Source organism: Ambystoma mexicanum, chromosome 5p, assembly GCF_040938575.1.
Source record: "Ambystoma mexicanum isolate Mex_15411 chromosome 5p, UKY_AmexF1_1, whole genome shotgun sequence".
NCBI lineage: Eukaryota > Metazoa > Chordata > Amphibia > Caudata > Ambystomatidae > Ambystoma > Ambystoma mexicanum.
This window is the reverse complement of record NC_090930.1, coordinates 1113524487-1113539341: the sequence shown is the minus strand read 5'-3', so window position 1 is coordinate 1113539341 and position 14855 is coordinate 1113524487. Positions and strand designations below refer to the sequence as shown.

The 14855-nt window shown below is 48.8% G+C and overlaps 1 protein-coding gene across 4 annotated transcripts in view; it reads right to left on the bottom strand.

The window, feature by feature from the left end:
• Window positions 1-14855, bottom strand: part of TPMT (thiopurine S-methyltransferase) — a 1030391-nt gene that overhangs the window by 175234 nt on the left and 840302 nt on the right. The window lies entirely within an intron of this gene.

Below are 14855 nucleotides of genomic sequence, written 5' to 3'. Positions count from 1 at the left end.
AAAAAACCCAATCCTAGCATGACCCAATGATCTATATAGAATATTTTCTGTCCATCTTATGACTTCAAAATAGAATCGGCTTCTAGAACATTTCTCCCCATCTTGTATGTACCATACATATGCTCTTCTTTTTTTTTAATCTCAGCTTTAAAATGCCTGTACTAAACATATTTTGCATCCTCGCCCGATGGCAAATAAGCTCTCACCAGATTACAAGACTAACATGACACATTTGCGTGGAATATTGAACATGACATGCCTGTACACACACAACAAAAAAAAACATTCAAATATTCCCCATTTTAAGTCCTCAACAACATTCCCTACACCGGCCCCAGATCCACTCAAATCGTCATACACTGATCCTAAGCACTCACTGAAGGAGTGTCACTGAAGGTGGGGGGAGGGGCCGAGGAACAAGTTACTTACCTGTAACTGTTGTTCTCCAGCATGGGTCTGGCATGGATTCACATGCTCATGAATATTCCCCGTCGTCAGGCTGGGAATCCTTGGTACAGAAAGAAATCAGTATCAGTTTTGTTTCTGATCTGTCTTTCCTAGTAGTAACCAATCACTGATCTCTGGGTCATACTGCCCACAGCCAATGACTGCCCTCTCCCTAAGCCCCGCCTCCGGCAGCCATCCTCAGATTTGGTAGCACGTAAAGTGGCGGTATTACCAAGTGAAGAGCCGCAGAGGGGTAGGCGGGAGGGTTCACATGTGAATCCATGCCAGACCCATCCTGGAGAACAACAGTTACAGGTAAGTAACTTGTTCCTTCTCCAGCATGGGGTCTGGCATGGATTCACATGCCCATAAATATATGATTACATAGCAGTACACACATGCACAACCACGGGAGGTGGCAAAAGGCTCAACATTAAGCAATACATAAACTCAACATTAAGCAACTCTTACCTCCTCACCAGGCCCTTCAGGCGAACAGGTTGCGCAGCGCTGCTTGGCCGACCCTGGACTCCTCCGTGGAATCCCAATCGACGCAGTAGAATTTCGTGAAGGTGTGCGTCGACCTCCACGTAGCAGCCCTGCATGTCCAGCAGGGGCACACCAGACAAGAACGCCGTGGTAGCAGCGATCGCTCTGGTCGACCGGGCAGCGGTCGGTTTGCCAACAGGTGACAGTGCATGATACAGCCAGAGAGCCATCTGGAAATGGAAGCCTTCGAGAGAGCCTTCCCTTGATTCACAGGTCCAAAGTTAACAAAAAGCTGTGACGTCTTCCGAAAACTCTTCGTGCGGTCCACATAGAACTTCAGAGCTCTAGCTACATCCAGCGAGTGCAAAGTCCTCTCGGCCGGCAACAAAGGCGACGGGAAGAACACTGGTAACACCAAGAGCTCGTTGAGGTGGAAGTCCGACGGCACCTTGGGCATGAAGGAGGGGTGCGTCCTGAGCACCACCCTCGTGTCGTGAAAAGTCAAGTATGGAGGCTTGCAAGATAGGGCCTGAATCTCTCCCACGCGCCGTGCTGAGGTGATGGCCACAAGAAAAGCTGTTTTCCACGATAGGAACTTCAACGGTGCCGTATGCATAGGCTCGAACGGGGTCCCCATGAGCCTAGTCAGCACCACATTGAGCTCCCACGCCGGGGCTGGGGCCTTCACCGGCGGGAACGAGCGGAATAGTCCCTTCATAAATTCCTTCACCAGGCGATGAGACCACAAGGTCACCCGTCCTGTTGTCCTGGTGTATCTGGAGATGGCAGCCAGATGTATCTTGATGGAAGCATGCGCCAGTCCCGCCTTGGCCAGCGACAGTAGGTACGGCAGTACTTGAGGGGCTGTAATCCGTAGAGGGTTAATCTTCTGTGCCCGGCACCAGACAGAGAACCTCTTCCATTTGTGTCCGTAACACTTGAGAGTTGAGGACGCCCTGGCCTTTGCAAGAACCTCTCTGCAGTCGGCCGGTATATCGTATCCCCCAAACTCTAGTGCTGCAGGAGCCAGGCCTGCAAGTTCAGCGACTTCGGGTCGTGATGAAGAATGGCGCCTCCTTCTCTGGAGAGAAGATCCGCGTCCACGGGCAGTTTGACTGGTGGGGACGCCGATAAGTCCAGAAGGTCCGGGAACCAGATCTGTCTCGGCCACGCCGGTGCGACGAGGATCATCCTGCACCAGGACCTCTTGTGCTGGTTGACAAGCCGGAGTAGCAGTGGCAACGGCAGGAAGGCATAGATGAACAGGTTGTCCCAGGGGAACGAGAAAGCATCGCCCATGCTCCTCGGTTGGGGGAACCTGCTGGCGAACCTCTGGCACTTGGAGTTTGTCGCCGTCGCGAAGAGATCGACCGGGGGTCTGCCCCACAGCCTGAAGAGTCGATCCACTTGATCCTGGCATAGCTCCCACTCGTGGCACGAGCGCAGCTACCTGCTGAGTGAGTCGGCGATGGTGTTCTTTATCCCTGCCAGATGAAAAGGTACCAGAAACATCCCCTAGTCGACGGCCCAGTGCCACAGATCCTGGGATTCCTTGGACAGGGCTGGGGATCTGGTTCCACCCTGCTTCCTGATGTAGAACATCGTGGTGGTGTTGTCAGTGAAGATCCTCACCACCTTGCCCTGGAGGGACGGAAGAAAGGACCTGAGGGCCCAAAACACTGCGCGGAGCTCCAAAATGTTGATATGAAGTAGTTTTTCCTCCGGGAGCCAAAGGCCTCTCGCGTGGAGATTTCCGGTATGCGCTCCCCACCCTTCCAGGGAGGCATCCGTCATCACCGTTAGCTGGTGGGCTGGGGTCTGAAAGTCTGCGCCCACCATCAGATGGGCGCGCGTGCCCCACCACCTGATCGCTCGTCGGAAGGTCTCGTTGAGCGGTATCCTGTCCTCAAAGCTGCCCGTCGCCTAGATCCAGCGTGCGTCGAGGAACTCCTGCAGTGGACGCATCCGAAGTCTGCACAGGCGTACCAGATAGATGCAGGAGGACATCATCCCGAGAAGGGATTTGATGGATCTTACCCTGGCTATGTCCGTGGCTAGCAGGCGTTGCACCTTGCCCAGGATGGCTTTCGTCCTTTCGTCGGACGGCGAGGCCAGCCGTGCCACTGTGTCGAGCTTGGCTCCCAGAAACAGGGCACTTGCGAAGGGACCAGGTAGGATTTGGGGAAGTTGATGGAGGACCCCAGGTCCATGAGTAGCTGTACGGTCTTTGCTGTGTGTTCTACGGCGAGCTCCCTTGTCCTTGCTCGGATGAGCCAGTCTTCCAGGTAGGGATAGACGTGGATCCCTTGTAGGCGTAGCCACGTCGCCACCGGTGCTAGGCACTTGGTGAATACCCTGGGAGCCGACTTTAATCCGAACGGGAGGGCCTTGAACTGGTAGTGCCGTCCTTGGACCACGAACCTGAGGAACTTCCGGTGTCCTTTTAGAATGGGGATGTGGAAGTAGACATCTTCCAAGTCCAACGACGACAGGAAATCGTCCTCCTCCAGCTGTCCCAGCACGTGCTGGAGGGTGACCATCCGGAACTTCTGAGCCTTGCTGTACTTGTTCAGTCGCCATAGGTCCAGGATGGGACACCAACCTCTTGTCTTCTTCTTTACGAGAAAGTATCTTCAGTAGACCCCGGAGCCCCAAAGTCTCTTTGGGATGAGCTTGATGGCACCTTTCTTGAGCATCGCCCTTACCTCCAGCAGCAGCTGGGGTATGTGGTTTTCCTTCCTGGCCACGGGTGGCACTTCTTTAGAAACTCGAGGGCGTGCCCCTGGGCCAGGGTATATGGCACCCAATGGTCGGTGGAGATGGATTCCCACACGCTGACGAACTTTGCCAGCCGGCCTGGGCCATGTCTGGGGTAGGCCTCAGAAACTTCTGGAATCCTCCAAAAGCGTTGTTCGACTAAATCTTCACCCTTGAGGGGCGTATAAACTTCCAAAACGGGTCCTCGTTGATTGGATGTAAAGATGGTGGAGCTTGAGGCTCAATTTAACCAAAAAAAGAGAAATTCTCTTTGAAAAAGCGCGAAAACGCAGCAAAGCTCGAGAGCTACAGCACGAGGACTCCCAGCACTTGAACATGCGGTAAAAATCTGAGGATGGCTGCCGGAGGCGGGGCTTAGGGAGAGGGCAGTCATTGGCTGTGGGCAGTATGACCCAGAGATCAGTGATTGGTTACTACTAGGAAAGACAGATCAGAAACGAAACTGATACTGATTTTTTTCTGTACCGAGGATTCCCAGCCTGACGACGGGGAATATTCATGAGCATGTGAATCCATGCCAGACCCCATGCTGGAGAAACATAATTTTCATCTCCGTTCTCCTCAACGCCATTGTCCCAATCTGCCCCCCCAGCCCCTGCCTCCACATGCTGTGGCAGAAGCTGTGCAACTGGGGAATTCCTGCTGGCCTGCTCAGTATGGTCATTTCGCTCTACTCTGATACTAGCGTTAAAATAAGGCTCACTAGCTCTGTGGACACTAGCGAGTCATTATTAAATTGTAGGTGTCAAACACCTTATTTTTAAATTCTGGTAATGCTAATACTTCCAGGTTAGGAACAACTAAAATCTTGTGGCTAGGCTACACTTATGATATCGTCTTACTTGACTGCACTCCGCGTGGCCTGCAGTGCACCATTAATATGTTGAATAGCTACGCTGATACCAATAATTTGAGGATCAACATGTATCAGACTACGGCCATGGTCTTTAAACCTAAAAAGATTAAACAACTAAAACTGATGCTGGGTGCTGCTCCTATTGAGCAAGTTTGCTCCTACAAGTATCTTGGGCTTTTTTTTGACCAATACTTAACTTGGAATTTTCATCCAGACAAGCTGGCGGTAAAAGTTAAAACTCTGAATGCATGTGTCTTGAAGTTAGCAAGGGACCATGCAGGCTTTTCACTGTGTGAGCTATACCAATTGTATAAGATCAAAATTAGACCGGTACTATTATATGGAGCCAGGATTTGGGCTCTTAAGCATCAGGCCAGGTTAGACCGGCTAGAAAAGCGTTGCCTTAAGTCTATCCTTATATTTCCTTCTTCTGTCTCTTTTGAGTATGTCCTATTAGAGGCTAAACTGAACATTGTGTTTTGTGCTTGGGTTGTGAATATTGTGAATTTGTAATTAAAACAAGCACTCTCGCCTGATAGTATTTAGTTACGTTTAAATGATCTGTTTGTATAACACACACTTGGATGCTAAGGATTGGGTACTCCTTGTCTAATTCTCAATCCACTAAGCTAAGCAAAGCCTACAAAAATACTCTCTATGCTAGAGATTTGGAGCAATCTTTGGGCAATCTTGACTCTAAATCCCTGAGCTGTGACTATGTCGACCATTATTTGAATGGTGTGAGTGGAAATTAATATCTGTCTACCTAATTCTCTAATTGGATTGCAGCAAAATATCTGAGCATCAAATTCAACTTTGTAAACTCTCTTCAGGTGGTGGGAGGGCACAATAATTTGGCCAGGTCCATGCAGGGTTGCAGATTATGTGGAGCCTGTAATTTGCAAACTGCCTGCCATCTCATTATTGAATGTGAGACTCTTGTCAAGGTCAGGTGCACTTCACTTTTGGCAGCATATGGTGTGGGGGCGGGGGACATTAGTCCTGTCAAATTATGGCATTTGTATCTTGATGGTAATGATGTGAATCTAATTAATCCTTTGACCCAATTATGGTGTAAGGTGGAAAAGATTGCAGGCTAAGATTCTCCTTTTAATTTTCTCTTTCTGTAAATGAATGCTGAAGATGTACGTTTTTATGTTTATGTCTTATGTGTATTCGAGTGTGCAAAAAGCCATTAATTGGCTGTATTGCATGATTTAAGAAAAAAACAAACAAAAAAAAATACAACCTAAAAAAAAGCAGAAACCACCACGAGGGTTATATGTGAAAGATGCATTATTCAAGAGGGAGACTTTGGCCCAAGAGCTCTGAGCCCAGTCTGGGTTACAACCCGCAAGAGGGTGAAGAACCGTAAGCAATTACATGAAACCAACTAAGTCCCTCGGTTCCAGTCCAACCTCTGATAAGTATAACCTGCCTGATATCCAATCACTCTGGAAGGGTGGACAAAGAACAGGGGAAATAAAGTTGAAAGTTACAAGGTCAAGTTTGTCAGTTGGGAACCGAGCTGCCAGAATTGCGCTGTCAGAATTAAGCCACTTGTTGTGGAAGAACCCAGGAGTTTATTCTTTGTCCTCTTATTATATAAACTGAACTGCTGATTTATTTGAACTGTGTAAGAAAGCTAAAGCCTAGCGGGCTAAGAGGAACATTCTTTCTTTTGGATTTTGGAACACATTTTTTAACTGTGTCCCAAAGACGAGAAACCTGGGAGTTCAAGAGAGACATTTTTTTGTTTGGGAGGGGGCCACACACCCACCAGTAGAGGAAAAGAAATAGGGAAGGAGAACCACTTCTGTGAGATAAGTTTGGTTTTGGTTATTTAGTGGTAAGGACAATTTGATAAGGATAGGTTTGGACAGAGGACTAGTTGCGTTTGTGTGACAACCTGACAAGCACTATTTGTTACTTTGTAGAATAGGGAACTTCCACCATTACGATGGGGCCAGATGAGGACTTCCTTTAAGTTTAATAAAGCCAAAACATGAACCAAAATGTCGAGTTGTCCGCCATCAGGGATGTCCCTTTTGTCCTACGATTCTGAAAGACCCCAAATATTTCATCGCCCAGCATACCCCGTACTTCTTCGTACTCCCTAATTTTCCAGTTTGAAACAAGCTGTCCTACCTTTTTCAAATTGGCATCCAACCAAGTCTGTGGCTAGTTCAGCTACCTTTCCAAAATCTACTTGATCCCCCAATAGAGAACTAATCTTTTTGGGCCAAGAAGATAAATATTTATTTGCCACGTTTTTCTTCCCCAGCTCCTAAATTATTCCTAATACCGGATTGGTTCTTACCTTCTTAGGTACATCGTGCCTGGGGTCCATCCAAAGCCCCTTACTTTCTTTGGCTGTATCACACAGTCTTCAGAAAGGACCAATACGTTCTGTACTCATGCCTTGTGTGTTCCAGGAAGACCCAAAGTTCCCATCCTCCTATGGAAAAGAGAATATGGTTCTACTAATCCTAGCCCTCTTTAGTCCCCACACGAAATTGGTAATTTCATAATTAATTTCCCTAAAAAAAGCTGTTTTGGTACCTTCATCGGTAGCATAGTGAAGTGAAAATGTCTGCAGTAGCAGGTTCATCTTAATTGCGGTCATTCAAATTAACCATCAGTTTATTCCGCTTATCGAGGTCGGTCTTCAATGTTCTCAGAAGGGGCTCATAGTTGTGTTCATACAGTCAACTGATGGTCTCTCTGTATCATTATTCCTAACTATTTTACATGCTCCTTCGCTATACGCCTTCCCCTAGCATCCCAGTTCAAATCCCTTTTAACCATAGTCCCGCTAATTGGAAACACATCATACTTAGAGTGGTTGATCTTTACCCCTGCAAACTTATCATATTCTCACAGCTCCTCCAGCATATGTCTGAGAGAGGCCTCAGGGTTTGCAAAAATCAGTAAAATATCATTAGCAAATAAGGATATTGTAAACTCCACCTCCATTCTCAGGGGTTCTATTCCCAAGACAAACAATAGGGGAAAAGGGAAAGTTCCCCTGTACAGTTGAAATTCCTCCGATTCAACCCCATTTATTTGGACTTTTGCTTTTGGCCTATTATACAATGCTCCCCATCCATGTCCTGAACGAACCCTCCAATTCCAGTCCTTTCTACAACCACTTTTAGAAAAGGCCCTTTGAGAGACCAGGCATATACCTGTTAGGGAGAATTCTCTGTTTAGGCTGAATTTCCTAACCTAGTGAGACCCCCAGCAGCTTAGCTGGATTTCTGGAGTTAGTTTTTTTCTCCTGCCAAGAGTGAGACTCTTTTTCTCACACTCTTGGACATGATTTATGGTGTCCCTTTGAATGTTAATGTGTTTCATGGGCTATGGGGTCTTTTACTCCATATGGTCTCATATGTTTTTTTATGTGTGTTACACAGCACCCTCCGTGCAGTAACACCGGGGTGTCATAGTGACCCCCCCACCATAGACTCCATACCCTGGGACTGACTACTGTCTCCCGGGGCATGTAAAGTCACCATTGGCTTTACTAGTCCCAAATTACTAACAGAACCAGTACAAACCATCATATTGTGGACGTACTGGTAGGGGCAATACGATTGCCCCTGGGTCTGTTGTTCGAGGGCGCACTGTCCCGTCCCCCCTCATCGAGTTTTGGCTGGTGGCAGTGGATACTACTTTTTATATTCAACCGTAAATATATCTCTATGTGATTTTCCCATTGTTCGAGGCTAATACTTTTTAACATAGCTTCTAACATACCGCCAGTTTATTTATTTAATATTAATTCACCGGTTGGTATTTTCTGCCAGAACTTGGTTTTAAAATGGCGTTTGTGTTCGCCTCTGTAACTCCAAACCAAAGGTCGAGCCCTTTGTTTCACTTTTTGGCGGGCTTCTCCACAGAAGGCTCCAAAAGTGGTGCCACTCTGTCTGGGTACCACAGGGGGTGCGGGAGGGGGTTTAGGCACCCTGGACTGAGTTGCCTTGGCAACTCAAGTGGCACTCTAGTGTGATTGGCCCAAGTGGTGAGCCGGCCGGCTCACCACTTAGCATGTTTGATTGACAGCTAGGCTGAGTGAATGGGGGTGTGCTGCATAAACGCAGGGCTTTTGGGACTGGAACTTCAGAAGTCGCCACAGGACCTGAAAATCCGACGAGGGAGAAGCTGAGCCGACCTGTTACGACGACACCACCGGTGGAGCCCTGCTGAACCGACTCAACACTTCCCAACCACAGAGGAGATCTCCTGGCTGGAGAGTCTTCTTCCCTTGACTGGTGGGCACAACCAGTTTACCTTCTTTTCTCGCATCCCAGGACGTCTTGTGGTCGAATTGCCTGTGCCAAGCACCCCGGCAACCGGATAGACACTTACCACTGGACCGCGAATAAAAGGACCGCTCCTTTTAATTGAGAACTCCGCGGCTGGTTTCTTCCCAGGCAGTGCAACGGACTCCTGCTTTCCTCCACGACGAGATCCTCTCTTCCCCCGGACGAAGCACTGACTTGCACTCACTGCCAGGAACAACTGCCCCCGCTGGAGCGTGCTCACCATTTTAAGGTACCGTGTCCGGCAGGCCTCCCTTTCTAAAGATTGCTACAAGGTAACAATAATCCCTTAACCTTCTGGACTGGGTTGGCCGCCTTGACCATCTAACTGGTCCCTTTCTTTTTGGTCCAACTCTTTCTGAACTTTTTGTGAGACTTTTGAGCACTTTCAACCGTGTGACCTTGGACACATTTCGTCCGGAGCCTCTTAAAGTGGGTCCGGCCTTGTTAACTTTGACTTTACGGTTTTAACCTGCCTTCTTCTCCTACTGTGTTCTTCCGAAAGTGTTGGGATCTGTTTCTATCTTTGCTCTGCATTTCTCTCCCTTTTAAACCGATTGATTAGAGTGCCATCTTCGTTAAGCGCTCACCGCTGTCTGAAAATAAGTGTTGCTTTACTTAAGACTTGTCTAATAATCGTTGAAGGGAGTGTATATCTTTTAGTGACCGTGTTTTTGAACTGTTTGAGATTAGTGCCTGTGTGTTTAACTAGATGTGTTTTTAAATAAATAATTATATCTCTTTTACATCAAGCTCTGGTCAGTGTTTGCTTGTTCTACTGTGTTCTTCTGACCTATTGTGAATACTCTGTATACTGCCTAACTCTTCTTGAGAGAAGTCTGACTGCTCAACCACAGCTCCAAGGTAAATCTGGGTGGTACAGACTGCTACCAATTGGGTTTACTGCCAACCACCTGTAGTCTTAAATCTTTTGCAGTGGTCCCAGAGGGAACTGCACAGATTTCTGCCTAACAATACCCTTCTCCATTCCATTAGATAAAAGTGATCCAACACTTTCATTTTATATTTTTTTACTCACCTTTATTTAATATTCTAATTTTCCAAACAAATCATGGGTCAAGCAATGGGTGTGAAATCACATTGTAAAATGAAAGTACCATACATACTGCTATACGTCGTACAGCAAGGGCCGTCATTAACACAGGTTCAGTAATTCAATTATCGTTGGTGTGACGAATCCAAGGTATTCATCCCTTCTTCCCAGATGGGAGCCAAAACCCTCTCTATGGGTTTGGGAAAGCGGAACCTCACTGAGAGACTCCCCTCAAAGGGACAAGGACTCCAATTCCTACCAGGAACGCCCTATAAGAAATATCTTGTCTGCCTACACCGGAGAAGAGACTGTTCTATCCGTCGATAGAAACTCAAAACATACTGACATTGCTTTCCTAGCTTTGGTTCAAGATAATGCTGAACCTTCACCAAAACACAACAGCTGATGAGAAGCAACACGCCCCCCGGAAGTACAGCAGCAAGAATAAAGGAACGACCAATCATGAATGGAGAGTGAGAAATCCTACGCAGAGGCAATCGTCTGATGGCAACTTACTGGAGGGGCAGAGCTGCGCTGTACTGCGGAGGTGGCGGTGGCTGGAGAGACCAAGACGCAGAAGGGAGACGTCAGTAGGCGGGCATCAAGAAGTGCAATATCGATGAGGCGAAGATGGGAGGAACTCAGTAGTATCTGGTAGCGTGGAGAGCCTGGGGCCTGCAAACAAGCATCGAGACCAGAGAGCAATGGAGGAACGAATCCTCCGTTCCCAGCGCGAGAACCGATGAAATAACTCAAGCGGGCAGAATAAGGAAGCCGAACGCTTACTTGAAGGAGAGGCTGAGGAGAGCAAGGAAAGGCAACCTAAAGATGGTGAAGGTATCAGGGTTGCTCAGGGAGGACGGAGGCAAGCTAAACAAAACCTGAAAGGGGAGAGAAAAGCCAGTGGAGTAAAACCATGTACAAGTCAGTCCAACCCACAAACAGAGTATCCTAGAGGGTGACGAATGCCCTAGAAACCAGAGTATTGGACATTGGCAGAGGCTCAAAAGACAGTCCAAAGAGCTAAGAAAGTCAGAAGACCAGAGGGGTCGAGAGAGCCCCATCAACATAGGTGGAACGTTGGGGCGTGGCCAGCAAAGAGCAATTAAGATGTAGTCCCTTGAAGCTCCCAGGGCCGCCAGCTTAATCTTGCTAAAATATTCTGTAAAATGAACTGAAGTAACGTGGCTGGCGAGGAGAACACGCAGACTCCACGGCTACATTCTGGCTAGTGGGATAGTGTCTGAGATAGTGTCTGAGATATTTGCTGTGAACCTCCGAGTCCTGCAGCACAGAGCAGTGATCAAAATGGCAGCCAAGCTCCTGCGCTACCGTAGATGAAGCGCTGCCCACAGTGGAGAGCCGCCCATAGAGAGACATCCAGCCGGGGAAACAACTGACTCAGGGACCAACTGCATCAGACTCGTGGGCTGCGAGTGACTACTGACTCTGGCACCAGAGCTGAACCTATCTGCCTGGACAAACGTGGTGACCGTGGCTTGCTGTCGCTGCGACCGTGGAAAAAGTTGAAGCAACATAAACGGCTGCCCCAACAACACCCGAAGACCCAGAACCATCTGGATGCAATCGCCCGGGGCACAGATCCGAGAGGCACCACCTATGATCCAACTGCAGCGCCTTTGCCCCCCAAAGTGTATGAGGGGCAGTGAGTGCTGGTGTGACCCGGGCTGCGGCGTCCCAGAGGAGGGAGCGTGGAGGCGATTCCTGCAACCCGCCCCAGCCGGCAGAATACCCATCTGCCACCTTCGGCCAGAAGCGACAGCATACCCGTGCTAAACACTAGGGGCTTGCCCAGTGGTCACGCGGGAAAAGGAGCTGAGAAGCATACTAAGAACACATCTCCGGTGAGTCGGCGGCCAACCCTACCAAATAGTGAACACCTTCCAGTTATACACTAGACTCCCGGCGCCATACTTACGCCAAGACCTAACATACTTGCTTTCTCCTCAATCCCCTCGCTGTCGGGAGTGAGGATGCAGACCTGGGGGTGATATAATAACGGAAGAGAGGCACGGAGCGACGAGGAGATGCCTGCATCTTCGGCACATCCCATCCCCTAACAAACAATAACACACTGGAGAGAATTACGCCTCACATTGCATCTGGGGCGTACAAAGTAATTGTACAGTGATCGCACCGAATCGAGGAACTTCTACCCCCATAGACATACAGGACTGGTGCCCCGATCCCGGGTATGCTGCCCCTGCAATACTGGGTGGCAGGCAAGCGGATGGCATCCAATGATTGACTATCTCACGAATACCAACCAAACGCAGTGGTGTTGCTCCTCTACACCTCCCACTATAATAGTCTTGGTGCCAACTTTCATGAGGGACCGGGGACCCCCTGCCACAACGCAACACAATTCAGTGGAGGGGCAACATACGTTGCACGTGGGCAACTAGATGGCGCTGATATCTCGACACTGCAGTGCAGCCTCCTATAGATGCAGCTGTACTGAACTCTTACGCTGACGAAAACAAAGCACATTTATGCATCGAAACTGCGGAATGCAGAGACACACGCCATAGATGTGACGCTAACCATCCAACGCTCGACACCTACAAGTGAACGAGTGCCTACTTGATAGAGATGAGGAGCTCATTAATTGGGGACATGTCAGTGCACACCCTTGCGATAACACGATGAAGACTGGTGGATAGGGGACCACGACAGCATAGAACCTACAGACAGCAAGACGGCAAAGCAGCACGATTACCTGACAAGAGAGAATCGCACCCTGGCTCTACTGCATGGGTGGGAAAGACTGTGCCACCCCCTTCCTCTCAAATAACCTGCTGCAAGTCCTTAAGAGAATGATACAATCGACTGAAGACATCGGAGACTACACAAGAGTGTGGTCATTATCCCGTGCCCCCAGCTCTACCCAAGGGCAACCAGCCCAACATTGAAGGGGTGCAGATAGTTTGTTGCCTGCGCACAGCAAAACAGAGTAGACAGCCCCACAGGCTACCCAGTGCCGAAATCGACCAGCAACCCCTACTAAGCCTGACATTCAACTAAGCACCCCTTGACCGTACTCTCACACTTTGCTTCGACGTAATAAGGCAATGGGTGGTGAGCCACCCACGCCCGCAAATCGCCATGGTCAAGGATAAATTTAAAAAGAACTCCACTCAAAGCAGAATGGAGCAATTTGCTACACACGTATCAGCTAACCCTGCTGCTCAAGAGCCACCATCATGGCGGAAACGGAAGACACCATATCTCCGAAAGACGTTATGAATGCAATTGCCAACTCGCGTGCTTCCATGGAAAAGGAGATGGATGGCATGGCATCAGTGCAGACGCCTCCCTCCTGCGCCATGATCTCCAGAAACTGAAATCCCACACAGGAGAAGGAGAACAGCAAATATCCGGGGCAGAGGACGGAATCCAGAGTGTGGAACAACAGATGTCTAGAGTCATGGCATGGCTGAAAACGATGGAAGAAAGAGTGGAGGAAGGGGAAGGAAGATCCCAGTGCAACAATATCCATATCCTAGGTCTACCCAAAAAGTCAGAAGGGCCAAGTATGGAACTGTTTCTGGAACAATAGCTTCCAGATATATGCGAACCCAACACACTTTCCAACTTCTTCTCGATTGAACGTGCCCACCGGATGCCAATTGGGCGACCAACACCGGCTGCTCCGCCACGCACAGTGATGGCAAAACTACTAAAGTATAGAGACCGCAATGTGCTACTTCAGATGGCCTGCGCAAAAGGCACGATAACATACAACGGGTCTCGAATCGCGTTCTTTACGGACTATACGAGAGAAGTACAAGGGCTAGACAGTCCTTCGACCAGCTCAAAAGACAACTAAGATCTCTAAAAGTCAAATATGGCCTTGTGTTCCCAGCTCAACTCAAGATATACCATAAGGGCATGACGGTGCACTTTACAGACCCAAGGATGCATGGAAATGGGCGGAGCAACATATTGAAGGAGACCGGAGACCTGTCAAGGCTAACAGGAACAACCACCCTCGGTCTCTGCCTGATCGGCACCCGCCGATTCGACCACCGCATGACCAGGAACACGACCCACCTCTACCCATGGTGAATGATTAGGATACTGTCCACCCGCGACGGGTCGATGGACCCACTAGCCAGATGCACGCCTCTGGAATGTAAGACTCCCACACAACAGACTGGGCATTACTACCGCCAGGCATGCTAAGACATTGAAGCTGAGCGGCCCGGCACCACCCCCATCCGAGAACGTTAAACCTGTGCTGCCGGACTCCCTTGTGTTCGTGAGACCAGCGACGCAGCTTGTTTGCATGATTCAGGTTTGATCGTTGATAGCCGACTGTTGTCGTCTATTAATAAGGTTCGGGTGACAGATGCTTCAGGTTGGGGTGGAGTAAAGGGCGGGGGGGATAGGAAGTTTATGGAATTTGTAGAATTTGTTTTTGTTTGCCAATCTACCGACCAAAAAGTACACACACTTTATATTTCCAGCCTTCTGTTCTGATTGCCACACATGGAGTACCCTCCCAATCCTAGTCTACGCATAGGCACACATGGGCCAATCGACATAGCAATGGCTGGGGATAGTTTCAAGACCCTGAAATTCCTAATGTGGAATGTCAATGGCTTGGGTAACAAAATCAAAAGACATTTAGTTATACAATTTCTGAATATACACACCCCAGAGATTGTTCTCTGCACGGAGACACACCTGGCAGGCACAACGTGCAACCTATTCCGTTGCACAAACTACCGTATAGCACTGCATGCTGGTTTCTTGATGGGCTCCCGAGGGGTTTTAATACTACTACACAAACAAATCCCCTTTAGCCTGTCCAAAGTGACGCAGGACGCTGGTGGTAGGTTTGTGCTACTAAAAGGCATGCTATGGAATGAAACTTTCGCAA